Source organism: Mustelus asterias, chromosome 4 (assembly GCF_964213995.1).
Source record: "Mustelus asterias chromosome 4, sMusAst1.hap1.1, whole genome shotgun sequence".
Lineage (NCBI taxonomy): Eukaryota > Metazoa > Chordata > Chondrichthyes > Carcharhiniformes > Triakidae > Mustelus > Mustelus asterias.
Window position 1 is genome coordinate 143,745,520 of NC_135804.1, and position 14,916 is coordinate 143,760,435.

A 14,916-nucleotide genomic window follows, 5' to 3' on the forward strand; every position below is an offset into this window, starting at 1 on the left:
AGAAGGGAAGTTAAGAATATCACGTAACAGTCAACAGTGGGCTAGATTTAGCGTCTTCAGGCCAATAGAATGCCATCATTTGACATCTGTTGACATTGGCAACCGTTCCAACAACCTCAGCCCAGTTTAAGAGTGTGTGGGCCGACGGTAAAAAAATTGCGCATAAATTGGCGATCTCACTCAACGAGGCCTCAAAGATGTCTGGTGCGGAAAAAGAAATGCTACACTGAGGAATTCGAGGTTAAGAGTTGTCACAGAAGTACCTGGTGCGGGGGTACCAGAGGGCTCATTCTGGGTGCCAAACCGGGAAATCCGCTGGAATTTTACCGCCTCTCCCGCCCAGGGCTGATAAAATCCCGCCCCAAGCCAACGGAGAATGCCGTTCTGTGAGCCTTGCCCGCCCCGATTCTGGGGCGGACGAGGCTATAAAATTCCGACCATTGTCTCCTTCCTCACCTTATAAAGCAGAGAATTTCATCCAAAAGAAATAATTATTTAATTCCCCTCCCCCCCCGTCCCCTGCCCCAACTCAATTTGGTCTCATTCGCGTTTGAAGGAGTTGACAACAGTGGCCAGGACCAAATGCAGAGCAATCACCCATCAAAAACAGATTCCAAGTGAACTCTAGAATTAGAAGTCTTGCCATGCCAGAATAAAAGTAACTGTATTATTTGGAGGTTCAATTTTCACCTTTCTGCAGTCAAAGCCATGAGTAAGATGTGTCAAAGCAGATCAGTTTATGTCATCATGTTTAAGATGTAAACCACTTGATTTTTTTTTGTGTGCCATTAACATTGAAAATGGAAGCAGAGACTCGGGCCAGATTCTTAGTAATGATCTCCTGGGGTATGGGCTCAGCGTTGTGAAGCTATGCGAAATGTTATTACCGTTTCCACAGCATAGAATAAACTCACGTGCCTTGTTTTAGGAGAGACCTTTCATGCCATTAAACTGGTGCCTAAACCACCCCCCCCCTCAAACTGGATTAGGTGAGTACCAATATATGCATTCAAGTCAGACATTCAATTTAACTCCAGTTACACATCTTTGTACTCTCAATTTTACCAGAACACCACAAGGGTGGAGAAACTGAGCTTCAGATACTCGGTGCATAATTTAATTTGAGGAGCGCCTTCTTTTAATTATGAAGATTTGTTCTATCTCCTATTGTTCATCCTGGACCCTTCTTGGAGCCTTGTTTCCTGACTTCCTCTCTTCCTATCACCCATCTGTGCTGCCATTTTATTTGTCCCCACTTTGTAACTTCCACCCCATCCCAATAGCAGCTGTTTCTCTGCTTTCTCCCTTTCTTGCTGTTATCCCAGCCTTGAGGTCACCCCTGATCCGGCTCACACCCCCTCTCTCATACTCTTGACTCCTTATGAGCAGCACCTCCAACTCTCATCCTCCTCTTGTCATCAACCGCACACTCCAGCGTGTCCTTTGGGAGTTAACATCGTCAACATTCTCTGCATCCCAAGTACTTTCTCCTACTTCAAACCCTTCATCTGACATCACCTTTCCCTTCTCCTTGAAAATCCTCAAAATAATCATTCGTTGCTCAACACCAAGTTGCTTCTTGAGATATCTACCCTCCTTAGCTGCCCAAAGCCACCGCACTGAGCGATTCCGCATCTTTGGGTGATTTTAACGTCCATTTCGGCACCACTTGACTCCTCTGCCATACGGAGTTTTCCCGGCATATTTCCCTTCCCCGTTCCAGCCTATATTCACAGCCAATGGTTGTCATTGCTATCATCCATGACTTCTCTATTCCGAAAGCACTTTGTGTTCTCCAGATGGTGGCTGAAAATCTAAACCAAGTTGTGCGCTGAATATGCACAAGTCCTTAGATCTGGAAGTCACACTGGGGAGAATGACTGTGATGAGGGAGTAAAGGCTTTGCTGGGGGCAATGGCATTTTTTAAAAAAGAATTGTTTTGTTATTTCTCTGGGGAGAAACATCACTAGCAAGGCCAGCAATTATTGCGGGCGGCGCGGTGGCACAGTGGTTAGCACTGCTGCCTCACAGCGCCAGGGACCCGGTTCGATTCCCGGCTTGGGTCACTGTCTGTGTGGAGTCTGCACGTTCGCCCCATGTCTGCGTGGGTTTCCTCCAGTTGCTTCAGTTTCCTCCCACAGTCCGAAAGATGTGTAGGTTAGGTACATTGGCCATGCTAAATTCTCCCTCAGTGTACCCAAACAGGCACCGGAGTGTGGCGATTTGGGGATTTTCACAGTACTAACGAAAGCCTGCTTTTGACACTAATAAATAAACTTTACACATAGTTGCCCCTGAAAAGATGGCGATGAGCCACCTTGAACTGTTGCAGTGCGTGTGGTTAAGTTATTCCCACAGCACTGTTAGGTCGGGAGCTCCAGGATTCTGACACACCGACAATGAAAGCTAAGCAAATTAATATGTGTGGAAGTATTGTCGTGAATGGAGGATAATAGAGAAGACAGTTGGCAATTTGAAACACTGTAGGTGACTTGGGAGAGAGATTTTTTTTTCCCAAGCACAGATTCAGAGGAAAGTGGCTTCAGATGGTGGATTTGGGTGAGGAGGGATACAAGGAAGTGGCCAGAGATGGGCTTGATAGTGATTGAGGACATTTCCACTCCTTCCATAGCACCAAAATGACCCTCATCATCGTGGCAAATAGCATCATCAAAGAATGTGACCATGGTTCACTATTCGTCTTTGTGATCAATGCAATCTTTAATACAGTCAACTACCCCATCATTGCCCAAGATCTATTTCCAGCTGAGTTGGACTGATGTTAGGAATGGGTTTTTGTTTCTGCGTACAGGCAAATACTTTACCTGATTCAAATACAAAGTCAAAAACAGTTGTCAGCTTGTTAGAAATTAGACATCACACCAACTCATAGCCAATACTGAAGTTACATAGGATGGTATTGGTGGAGATTTGTCCATTGAAGGTAGCTGGGTTCAACCTACTCCTCCACCCGCCTTCATCCCCCCGGCTCTTCCCCATCCTGCCCTTCATCATCTCACTTCACTGCGAGGAAACTACTTTCCCCACTGAGGCATCAGTTGTTTAGGCAGAAAAGCCTTTGCAAGATGGGGTCCTGAGCTACAATGACAAGTTGACCTGCATTTAGGACAAGATGTCGTCATGGTAATGGAGTTTAAGGATGCACTAGGAATGGCTGCTCCGAGGTTAATTCAGCCTCTCATTACCAATTAAACTGATCCTAACACTCTGTTTGGGCACTGCTTGGGTGGCATGGTGGCACAGTGGTTAGCACTGCTGCCTCACAGCGCCAGGGACCCAGGTTCGATTCCCGGTTTGGGTCCCTGTCTGTGTGGAGTCTGCACGTTCTCCCCGTGTCTGCCTTGGTTTCTCCGGGTGCTCCGGTTTCCTCCTACGGGTCTGAAATTCGTGCTGGTTAGGTCCATTGACCGTGCTAAATTCTCCCTCAGTGTATCCGAACAGGCGCCGGAGTGTGGCGACTAGGGGATTTTCACAGTAACTTCACTGCAGTGTTAATGTAAGCCCATTTGTGACACTAATAAATAAACATAAAAAATTAATACTGTACCCTCTGCTAAAAGTGGCCAGCTCAACAAGGGTAAATAAGTTATTATTCAGGATTTCTTGAACCACTTAAAGCCGTGCTCAGTTTTTACTGTTCATTAGCTGATCGAGATTGGCTGACTAGACTGCGTTTTGAGAGGACTTTTGACACATATCAGGAGACTTTCTGGTACACTTTGTCAAACTGCCTGAGCTCTTCACCTCGAGAGAGTGGGTGCTGTGTTACTGTACCTTATTGGAGACCATATCGGAGTCACTGGGAGAAGGGAGCAGTTGGGCATGGGATCTTGCTAGGGGTGCCCTTTGATCTGGAGTGAGAATGAGAGGGAGCCAAGAGGCCTGGCATAGCATCATCAACTGCTGATGAGAAGTGGGACAGGAGGGTGAGAAGGGCTCGAGATGCATGGTGACAGGCCTCATGCTGCACAATCTGGCGATCATAAGACACCGGCCTTGCTACCAGCAGCAGCTCCTCAGATCCTGAAGCAGTCCGCCTAGACAAATCCCGGGCTTGGACTGATTTTTGGGAAGTGACATTTGCACAATAGAGAGTCTAACCATTTCTCCTTGATATTCGACAGCATCACCTTTGCTGAATACACACCATCAATATCCTGGGGGTTACCATTTGCGAGGAACTGACCTGGGCCAGCCATGTAAATACAGTTATGTAAGAAGTCTCACAACACCAGGTTAAAGTCCAACAGGTTTATTTGGTAGCAAATACCATAAGCTTTCGGAGCTTGCTGCTCCTTCGTCAGATGGAGGGAGCAGCAAGCTCCGAAAGCTTATGGTATTTGCTACCAAATAAACCTGTTGGACTTTAACCTGGTGTTGTGAGACTTCTTACTGTGCTTACCCCAGTCCAACGCCGGCATCTCCACATCATACAGTTATGTACCAGAGCAGGTTAGAGGCTGGGAATTCTGTGTAGAGTAACTCACTCCCTGATTCCTCAAAACACAAGGCAAAAATCAGGAGTGTGATAGAATACTTTCTTTCCACTTGCCTGGATGAGTGCCACTCCAAGAACACTCAATAAGCCTGACACCATTCAAAACAAAGCAGCTCATTTGATCGACACCCTATTCACCACCTTTAACAGTGGCTGCAATGTGTACCATATACACCATGCATTGGAAAAACTCATCACCTAGAAAGACAAAGGCCAGAATGTTACACCCGTTCAGCCGATGGGATTTTCCCATCCTGCTGCAATGAATGGAGATTTGGCTGGGTGCCAAATTCTCCGACTTCGCTGCAGCAGGAGCGTGGTGCGAACGGCCGGTAAGATTGTGCCCAAAGCAGCAGATGCATGGAAACATAGCCACCTTCAACTTGCCCGGGCGGGACCTTCCAGCTGCGCTTGCCCCAGGACCGGAAAACCCCACCCAACGCCAATGGACATTTGTATGGTCCGACCCTGCCAGCTATAATCCCTGTGGCAGACAGGACAGGAAAATTCCGCCCACCGTCCTGACTTGAAACTTTATCACCATTCCTTCACTGTCACTGAGTCAAAAACCTGGAAACTCCCTCCCGAACAGCACTGTAGATGTACCCTGCTCAGATGAACTGCAGCAGATAGCTCACCACCATCTTCTCAATGGCAATTCATGGTGGTAATAAATCCTGGCCTTGTTAATAAAGCCCAATTCTGATGAATGTACGTCGCTTCCAGCAAACCAAAGTGAGCCTTGTTATCAGATTTCCTGATAAGCTTAAATTGGTTGTTGGTGTAGCTATTGGCCAAATCAAGATTGTCAAGCAAGTGCTGCCCAATCACAGATTCACATCTAAAAGTGGGTGTTCTGTTTTGGATTTTGCAAGTGTGGACTGGTTCAATATGATGTGTCCTCTGCCTATTACAAACAGCCAAAGGACATAAACGTACTGATGAATTCATTTGGCCATTCATTGGGATGCATGGACAACACATCTGACATCACAACAGCACTGAAATTCATACACAAGATTGCTCAGTTGTGTGGCAGGCAGTCAAACACGGAGCGTGACTCTGTGCTTGCTGGAAGCAAAATACATTCAAATGCAAACAAAAGGAACATGTTCAAGTCTTGCCCATTTTTTGAATTACTGGAGAACTTGGGGAGCTGATAGTTTGCCATGGCTTTGCCTCCACCAATCAGAGTCAACTTGCCAACCAGCACCCTTTTGTCTGGAGTATAAATTTCTGTGATTGGTTGAGATTTGGCACTCCTGCCTCTGTCCTGATGAGTGCGAGCCAAAAAGCTTCAGCAACATTTCTCTCCTTTCAACAACATTCAAATTTAGAGTCCATAGGACTCTAAAATCGCCCCGCAGGTGGAGGTGGTGGTTAAGAAGGCGTATGGTGTGCTGGCCTTTATCAATCGAGGGATTGAGTTTAGGAGTCCGGGGATAATGATGCAGCTATATAAGACCCTCGTCAGATCCCACTTGGAGTACTGTGCTCAGTTCTGGTCGCCTCATTACAGGAAGGATGTGGAAAAGATTGAAAGGGTGCAGAGGAGATTTACAAGGATGTTGCCGGGATTGAGTGGCATGCCTTATGAGGATAGGCTGAGGGAGCTCAGTCTTTTCTCCTTGGAGAGACGTAGGATGAGAGGAGACCTAATAGAAGTATATAAGATGTTGAGAGGCATAGATCGGGTGGACTCTCAGAGGCTTTTTCCCAGGGTGGAAATGGCTGCTACAAGAGGACACAGGTTTAGGGTGCTAGGGGGTAGGTACAGGGGAAATGTTAGGGGGAAGTTTTTCACACAGAGGGTGGTGGGCGAGTGGAATCGGCTGCTGTCAGTGGTGGTGGAGGCAAACTCAATAGGGTCTTTTAAGAGACTCCTGGATGAGTACATGGGACTTAATAGGATGGAGGGTTATAGGTAGGCCTAAAAGGTAGGGATATGTTCGGCACAACTTGTGGGGCCGAAGGGCCTGTTTTGTGCTGTAGTTTTTCTATGTTTATATGTTTCTTTCTAAATATATATAAGCTGTCTGATGTGTCAGAGGTGTGTGTAGTGTCAGTGAAGGATGCAGTTGAGTGAGTATCTGAATGTCAGTGTATAGTGAGATGATGGATTGAGTATGTTCAGGTTGTGATGCAGGTGGGGCAGTTATTGAGAAACATGACTGTAAGAGGGGATCTTACCTTGACCACTCATGTCAAATCGTTGCAGCACTGGAGCCATGTCCTAGAGGTAGGCTTCCAGCTGTGAGCACTTCTGTGCTTTCCTCCCACACCTGTCACAGTCGTTCCTTCCTCATTGGGCACCTTTCCTCCAATGTACCTCCTCCAACAGGACCTCCAAATCCCTCTTCTGTGAACCCTCTCCCTCAGTCCTCTGATATTTCCTGATGCGTGTCAGCCAGTCCACTCCACACCTTCTCTGGGAGTGCGAGGGAAGGCCAGACATACCACTCCAGGAGAACGCCTCCAAGTCACTACTTGAATGGTGAATGTTCAGGTGTCTGTTTCAGCGCCTCCACCCATGCTTAAATCATGATCATCAGTAATTAAACCCCAACTTGGAGGCTAAAACCAGATGTTTAATCAGGCACAGCACTCACTTAACACTTTTTCCAAGTTTTTACCCAAACAATATTTGTAAACTCTGCCATCGAAAGCCTTTGAAGCCATAGCTCTTTACCCACTTTCAGTGAGAGTCCATTTCAATGTGTTTCTGGGCCTGCAAGATATTATAACCTCAAAGTTACACATAAAACGTCAGTGTTTGGGTTAGTGAGATGCAAAAAGAGAATTGGGGGTGATAAAGCAAATTTAAATGGACACAATGTGTGTGCCCTGACCCAGACCCAGGCAGCACACAACCTTTGTGCAGACATTTTTTCAGCCTTTTTGCAGTCTTTCAATTTTAGGATTTTGTAACTACAGAGGTAAACTACAGAGCTACAGGGCAGCGTATTGGCACAGTGCCTCACAGTGTCAGGGACCTGGGTTCGATTTCCAGCTTGGGTCACTGTCTGTGCAGAGTTTGCACATTCTCCTCGTGTCTGTGTGGGTTTTCTCCGGGTACTCCAGTTTCCTCCCACAGTCTGAAAGATGTGCAGGTTAGGTGAATTGGCCATGCTAAATTCTCCCCTGGTGTACCCAAACAGGTGCCGGAGTGTTGCGACCAGGAGATTTTCACAGTGACTTGCAGTGTTAATGTAAGCCTACTTGTGACACTAATAAATAAACTTTAAAACTTAATCTAAAAATGGAATAGAACATACAAGTCGTTATTTTGTGCAAAATCCTTTTTATAACCATTTCTCAGACTTATTCTCCACCGATACCTTGTTTAGTTCCGCTCTTACCTATCCAATATTGGCCAGGGCAGCTCCAGAAATGACGACTTGTCCTGTCCCTTCACCATATCTGGACTCCCACCAGAGCCTATTTCTCCCTCCTTAATTCTCCTCAGTGAAAGGCTACCTCTTAGCAATCTGATCCACAAACATGGAATCTCCTTCCACAGGTCGACTGATGACACCCAGCTCTCCCTTGCCATCTGCTCACTTGACCACTTCCATGACCTCTGCGTTGTTGGCTGTTTGAACAACAGTGAGGGCGGGATTTCCTGACCGCAGTCGCCCCAGAACCAGAAAATCCTGCCCGAGGTCAATGGAGCTTTGCACGGTCCACACCCATGGTCCGGGAATCGTAGTAGGCAGGATGGAAAAATTCCTCCCCCCAAGTCTCAGATAATAATTCTTGTTCACTAGTTCAGGGAAAAACAACATGTTTATTTACAGGGAAAGGCTATACCAGGCTCTGGCTGCAGGCTGCTCCCGAGAAGGTTCCGGAACAGAAACCGAGCTCACCAGGGTGATCCCCCATCCTGCTCCCTGATTGGTTCTCCAGGTCATGTGACCCTTACTCTGCAGATTGCTCCTTAAAAGTACAATCACCACAATAGGTGTCAATTTTCTCCAGGTAAATATTCGGAAGATCATTGTTTTCAACTTCTGCCATAACCTTACCAGTGACTCCACCCCACCTTCTAGCCACTGTCTCAGGTGAGAACAAACTGTCCACAATCTCTTATCTCTACTCAGTCCTGAGCTGGGTTTTTAACACTGTAGGTGGGGTTTACCGTGCAACCAGCTGTGTGTTTCGCGGTGGCGGAAGGTGCGGTGGAGCAGCACTCCGAAAGCTAATGGTATTTGCCACCATTGTCAACAGGGTTTCACGTTGCACGCACCCCTCACCGCCGAGAAACCACCGGTGGCGACACGCCATCAGCAGGACTGGAAGATCCCACTGGCATGAATGGCCAGAAAGTTCCAGCCCATATCCGTCACAAAGAGCACCCTACTTGAGTTAGACCCATTTTTGATCTCCAAGGGTTATGACAAGCTGACAGGAAAGTGGAGCTAAGGCCACAATGAGATCAGCCATGCTTTAATTGAATGGGGGAGCAGGCTTGATAGGCCGAATGGCCTCCACCTTCTCCTATTTCTTATTATGCTCAATTCCCACCTACTTAACAACATCGATCACCGTCTCAAATCTGAGTTTATCTTAAACCATGTCTTTGTGACCTGTAAACATCATTATTCCAGTGCTCTTCTGTGTGCCTTTGATGCTCGCCTCCCTTTGTAAATTTGACCATACCCAAACTTCTGCTGCCCCTATCATCCTGCTTCAAGTCCCGCTCACCTATTATCCGCCAAAACATTGTCCTATTTTGGCTTCTGAGCCTCCAACACCTCAGAATTAAAACTCACACAGGCATGTCTTAGTCCATTCATGGCCTCACTCCTCACTATCTCTATCTCCCTACAACCTCAGCCTCACCTCCACCCCCTCCCCCAACTCCAGCACCTCACCCAGACCTCTCTGTTCCTCTCACTTTGGCCTTTTATGCACTTCCCTCCTGCCACAGCACTGTAGGGGGCCATGTCTCTGACTGTGTGAGGCCCTCACTCTGAACTCTCCCCTCGATACATCTACCATTCCACCTCCTTCTGGACCTTTAACAACCTCCTTTAAACCTATTTCCAAGGCTAAGCATCTGGTCACCCTTCCTTGTATTTCCTTCATTCTTCAGCATCGTTTGTCTGTTTTTGGTTACTCCTCCATGAACTCTCTTGACGTGTTGAAGGCGCTACTTATAGGCAAGTGGCTGTTGTATACGAAACAAGTCATTATCAAGGATGACTCACTAGAAAGTAGCAAAACAGAATCACTCAGTTCATGGCTGCAGCTTCAAGTTCCACCGTTACCTGAATTGGCTCCCTTCAGTTCTGTCAGTTCTCTGTTCTACCACTAGGGGGGGAGAAATTTAAAGTAGCTAAGCATTTTTCATATCTATACAATTGCTGGCCTTCAAATATTTTGCAGATTTGTGGAGAAACGCCATCCATTGACCAGTTATTCTCACAAACTTTTCAACCAGATAAGAAGACCCAAGGGGTTAATCAGCACCTTTTCATCTCTGGGACCTGGGTTCGAATCCAGCTCAGCTTTGAGGCACACTTATTTTCTCTGTTTGCAGAACTTCAAGGATCCTCATTGAATTCAGTTCAAATAGTCTCATTGAAATTCCGAGGATTGTAGAGCCAAAGGCCGGAATTTTACCGCCTCGCAGAACAGAATTCTCCGTTGGCCTCTGCGGGATGTTACGAGCCTCGCCCGAGCGAAGTTGTAAAATGTCAACCATAGAGTCATAGAGGTTTAACAGCATGGAAACAGGCCCTTCGGCCCAACTTGTCCATTCTGCCCAGTTTTTACCACTAAGCTAGTCCCAATTGCCCGCATTTGGCCCATATCCCTCTACATCCATCTTACCCACGTAACTGTCTAAATGCTTTTTAAAAGATAAAATTGTACTCACCTCCACTACTGCCTCTGGCAATTCGTTCCAGATGCTCACCACCCTCTGAGTGAAAAGATTGCCCCTGTGGACCCTTCTGTATCTCTCACCTCTCACCTTAAAACTCTAGTTTTCGACTCCCCTACCTTTGGGAAAACCTTTGGGTTGCAAGGCCACTTTTTTTTTCCCCGCTGATCCTCTTCCGGAGAGGAGAAATTTGCCATAATTTGACTTTAAATTTTCAACCTCGCTTTGCAGCGACCAGGAAAGGTGACTCGTGTGGGAAATGTAAAGATTTGCACTGGCGCTGCGCAAACGTTGTGGTTAAGGTGCAATGTTGAGGCAGTGCACGGGAACTTTCCCCTTGCATCTAGTCATGCCATACCTTGCTCCGAATGCTTGATGGTGGCATCGGTAACAAAAATAGACCGAAGTATTTCTTTCTCAGGCACTGGCAGCCCTCACACTGATGAGCACAAAAATTCACCCAAAGACCAACCGATGTACATGAAACCAGGAAAAATAAGGGCACATTCATGCAGAAATTGCCAAATATATTGATGGAATGAATGAGAAATCATTTTGCCATTCTACCTGATTTTATTCCAATGGACAACGTACAGTTTTCACTGTTCTGGATCTCCCCAATTTATTTAATTCCCCCGAAATAGTAACTAACCACAAATAATACTTCCAAAAATAGAAGCTTATGGCCCCTCTTCCCCCCACTCCCGCCCCCACCTAACAGCACCCCCAAGCAAATCTTAGGAAAATTCCACCTATACATCCACTCGTAACGGTGTCGCGTTACCACCTTGATAACAGTATACAGATGCGTGTCGGTAAAAGGGAAGTATCTGCAGGTCACTTATGCTTCAACATTTTAGACCCTAATCCTTTTTGTGTATCTTCCATGACGGGAAGGTGGGGATGAGAAGTCAGTGATTCTCACTTATTCTCTCTACGCCAGATCTCCAAAATAATTTCTTCTTAGGTTCTTTTCTACCTCCCCATTTATTAAAGCTTCATCCCCCATCATAAGTGTAGTCAGTGAATTCACCGTTTAAAAAAAAATCGCTAATGATATTTTCTAAATGTAGCACTTTGTTTTTTCTGTTCTGTTCTAGACAGCTAGAAGATTGTTGTGGGTGGGCGGGTGGGTGGGAGGGTTGGCGTGGAGTTGAAAGGGCAGGGGGAAGAAGGGGAGGGGGAAAGCGCACCTCTCGTGGTACTGCAGGCGCAGACCCTGCCCAGTGATGGAACTGAGCCAAAGGGACCAGGAAGTTCCCAGGTGCGATCCCCATCCTGCCGGGATCGGCGGACATATCGACCCAGGGAGCTTACCAATGTGATTTATTCCACAGTGTGTGATTTCCAATCCATGGTTTTGTGATTTCATTACTGTAAACGATTGTTTCTGGGATTGAGATGGAATGGTTCTTTAAGGAGTGCGTTCGCAGTTCTGCACCATGTCCAGATATACACAATAAGAATTTCTATTTTCTTCGAGTGTACCATAAATAAAGGCATGTTCAACATGGTTTAAAGTGTTGCTCTCCTTTTCTTCTGTCATGTTCAGGTTTCTGTTGCTGCAGGATCTCATCTCGTCGCGATAGCCAGTGGAGATGACATTTATTATTTGGAAAGTGGTGAAGCCCATTGACCCTCAAATGGTTTTCTTTATTTTTTTATTTGATTTGATGTATTATTGTCATGCATTGTCATTTATTATTTCACACGTACTGGGATACAGTGCAAAGTATTGTTTTTTGCGCGCTATACGGACAAAGCATACCAAAGTGTTAGAGTCATAGCTAGGATGTAGAGAAAGAACAACTCATGGACATGGCCGCATGCAGCGAAGGTCCATGCCCATGGGCCAAATGTTGCAGTCAGGGGGGTTTTCCCCTCCAATCGCAGGGGCTTGCTTGCTCCAGAAAATGTATTAATTTTCACTTCCCTGAGTGCGTCTGCATGGTAGAATTTATTCAAAAGTCTGATGGCAGCAGGGAAGAAGCTGTTCTTGAATTGGTTGGTACGTGACCTCAGGCTTTTGTATCTTTTTCCCGACAGAAGGAGGTGGAAGAGAATGTGTCTGGGGCGCATGGGGTCCTTAATTATGCTGGCTGCTTTCCCGAGGCAGCGGGAAGTGTAGACAGAGTCAATGGATGGGAGGCTGGTTTGCGTGGTGGATTGGGCTACGTTCACAACCCTTCGTAGTTTCTTGTGGTCTTAGTCAAAGCAGGAGACATACCAAGTGGTGATACATCCGGAAAGGATGCTAATCACAACTCTAAGTTTCTCTGATAAATTAAGAGGACAAATGACCTCTACAATGTGGAGCTGAGCAACGGAAAGCAGGAAGAAACCACCTACAGTTCCTGCAGGTGACCCCGTTCATTGACCTTAGGCTGGGCAGAGATAGAGTTGCAATCATTTTGCCCCAGAGTCACCGGGCTAAGAAAGATCAATCAGAATGTTTATTCCTGATGACTGTGTGGTGACTATTGCTGGAAATCATGTGTGTTAGCTGAGGATAGCAATTGTATGTGCCTGTGACATCCTGACTCCACCCTGTGGCTAGCCTGCCAACATTTACTTTGATGAATGGATATTTGCATGAGTGATTTGGAGGACTAAAAGCACACCACATTAATTAATGCCCTCAGGAAAGCAGAAAAGTTGAGGAAGAGAAAAGTGTTTGTGTGTGTGTGTGTTGGGAAGGTTGGGGGGGCTGGGGTGGGGGGGGGGGGGGGTGTGGACCCATTCTATTCTATTTCTCCTTTCCACTTCTCTCTACCTTTCCTCCTGCCCCTCCCCCACTCTCTCACTCCACAAAAGTGCAAGTGACTGGTGAGTTTGGCAACAGAGGGAGTCATCTATTTAACTGGAGTGAACCCAGTGCGATAATTGTGCCCATTGGTTGGCAAATACAGCAGCAGTATTCAGAATTGGGAGAAATAAGTCATCGCAAATGGAACAGGAGTTCAGAAAAGGTAAGCCTTTTATTTTTGGTGTCGCAACTTCAAACTGCTGAATTATTTTTACTCATCAACTTAAAATATTGTGGCAGTTTTAAAAAATCTTTGAAAGAAACTGAGATATCTGATTTAAATCAGGACAATAGGTTGTGTGTACTGTGACTGACTGTAATTAATTAAAGCTAGGGAACTTGGATGTAAAAAATCTTGCTTTCCATTCAAGAAGCAGAAGGAGATGACAAAAACTGTGTTTGAGCAAATCCTGCATCCATACCATTACCTCTGGACTTCCTGTTCTATTTTTCATTGGCACGGTGGTACAGTGGTTACACTGTTGCCTCACAGCACCAGGGGCCCGGGTTCAATTCCGGCCTCAGGGTACTGTCTGTGTGGAGTTTGCACATTCTCCCTGTGTCTGCCTGCGTTTCCTCCACGTGCTCCAGTTTCCTCCCACAGTCCAAACATGTGTGGGATAGGTTGATTGGCCGTACAAAATTGATCCTAGTGTCAGGGGATTAGCAGAGTAAATATGTGGGGTTACGGGGATAGGGCCTGAGTGGGATTGTGGTCGGTACAGACTCGATGGGTCGAATGGTCTCCTTCTGCACTGTAGGGATTCTATGATTCTATCTATACGTTGTCTCCTGGTGACATTATCCAAAGGCACAAAGTCAGATTCCACGTAGACATTGATGATTCCCACCACCAACTGTCTAAAGCTCATCCAGTGCCCCTGTCCTGTCAAACTGTATGCCTGACACTCAGTCCTGAAGTAACCAGAATATCCCCCCATTCAAACATTGAGAAGGCTAAAGGTGTTTGACTTCAGCCACAAGTTCTGCTCCCTAGTCATCCCCATCTCTGGCTGTGCCTCAGGCTGAACCCTGGCAACCCACTTGCACTGAAACTGAACTTCTGATTCGAGATCCTCTCAAAAGACTATCTGCCTCTGCCTGTATAAAATCTCTGCCTGTATAAATGCCTTAACTCACCTGCTGCTGAAACCCTCATTCACGGTTTTGGAACCTCCAGATCCAAACTACTCCAATGTTCTAGCTGCTCTAGCAAGGAAAATAGCAGATAGGTGAGGGAAAAAAGTTGTGTTGAAGAAAAGATATATCTTAAGATTCATTGGATTGCTACTTTTGGTGTACATAAACAGTGCAATCATTTATCTACCATTATGAGTATTGAATTAAGGTGGATGGGCTTGTGCAACAAGTAGTAGATTGCCTGGCGGTGCTTCTCCAGTGAAGTGGCAAGAAGCAAAAGCTCTCAGATCTCCTATGGAGTAGGTTTTAGCTTTTGGACTAGAACCAGAACAAAGGAACAGTAAAACTGTATTACTGCTCCACATCTCCATAACATTGATCATAAGATACAGGGGACATCTGTCCCAGTTGTTGATTTATAGCATTGTCTGAGGGTCTGATTGAGTGCTACGTGTCCTACATTGCAACAGAGGCTACACTTGGAAAAATACCAATTTGGCTGTAAAACACATCAGCTTGTTCTGACGCTATGAAAGATGCAATATAAATGGAAGTTTTCTTTT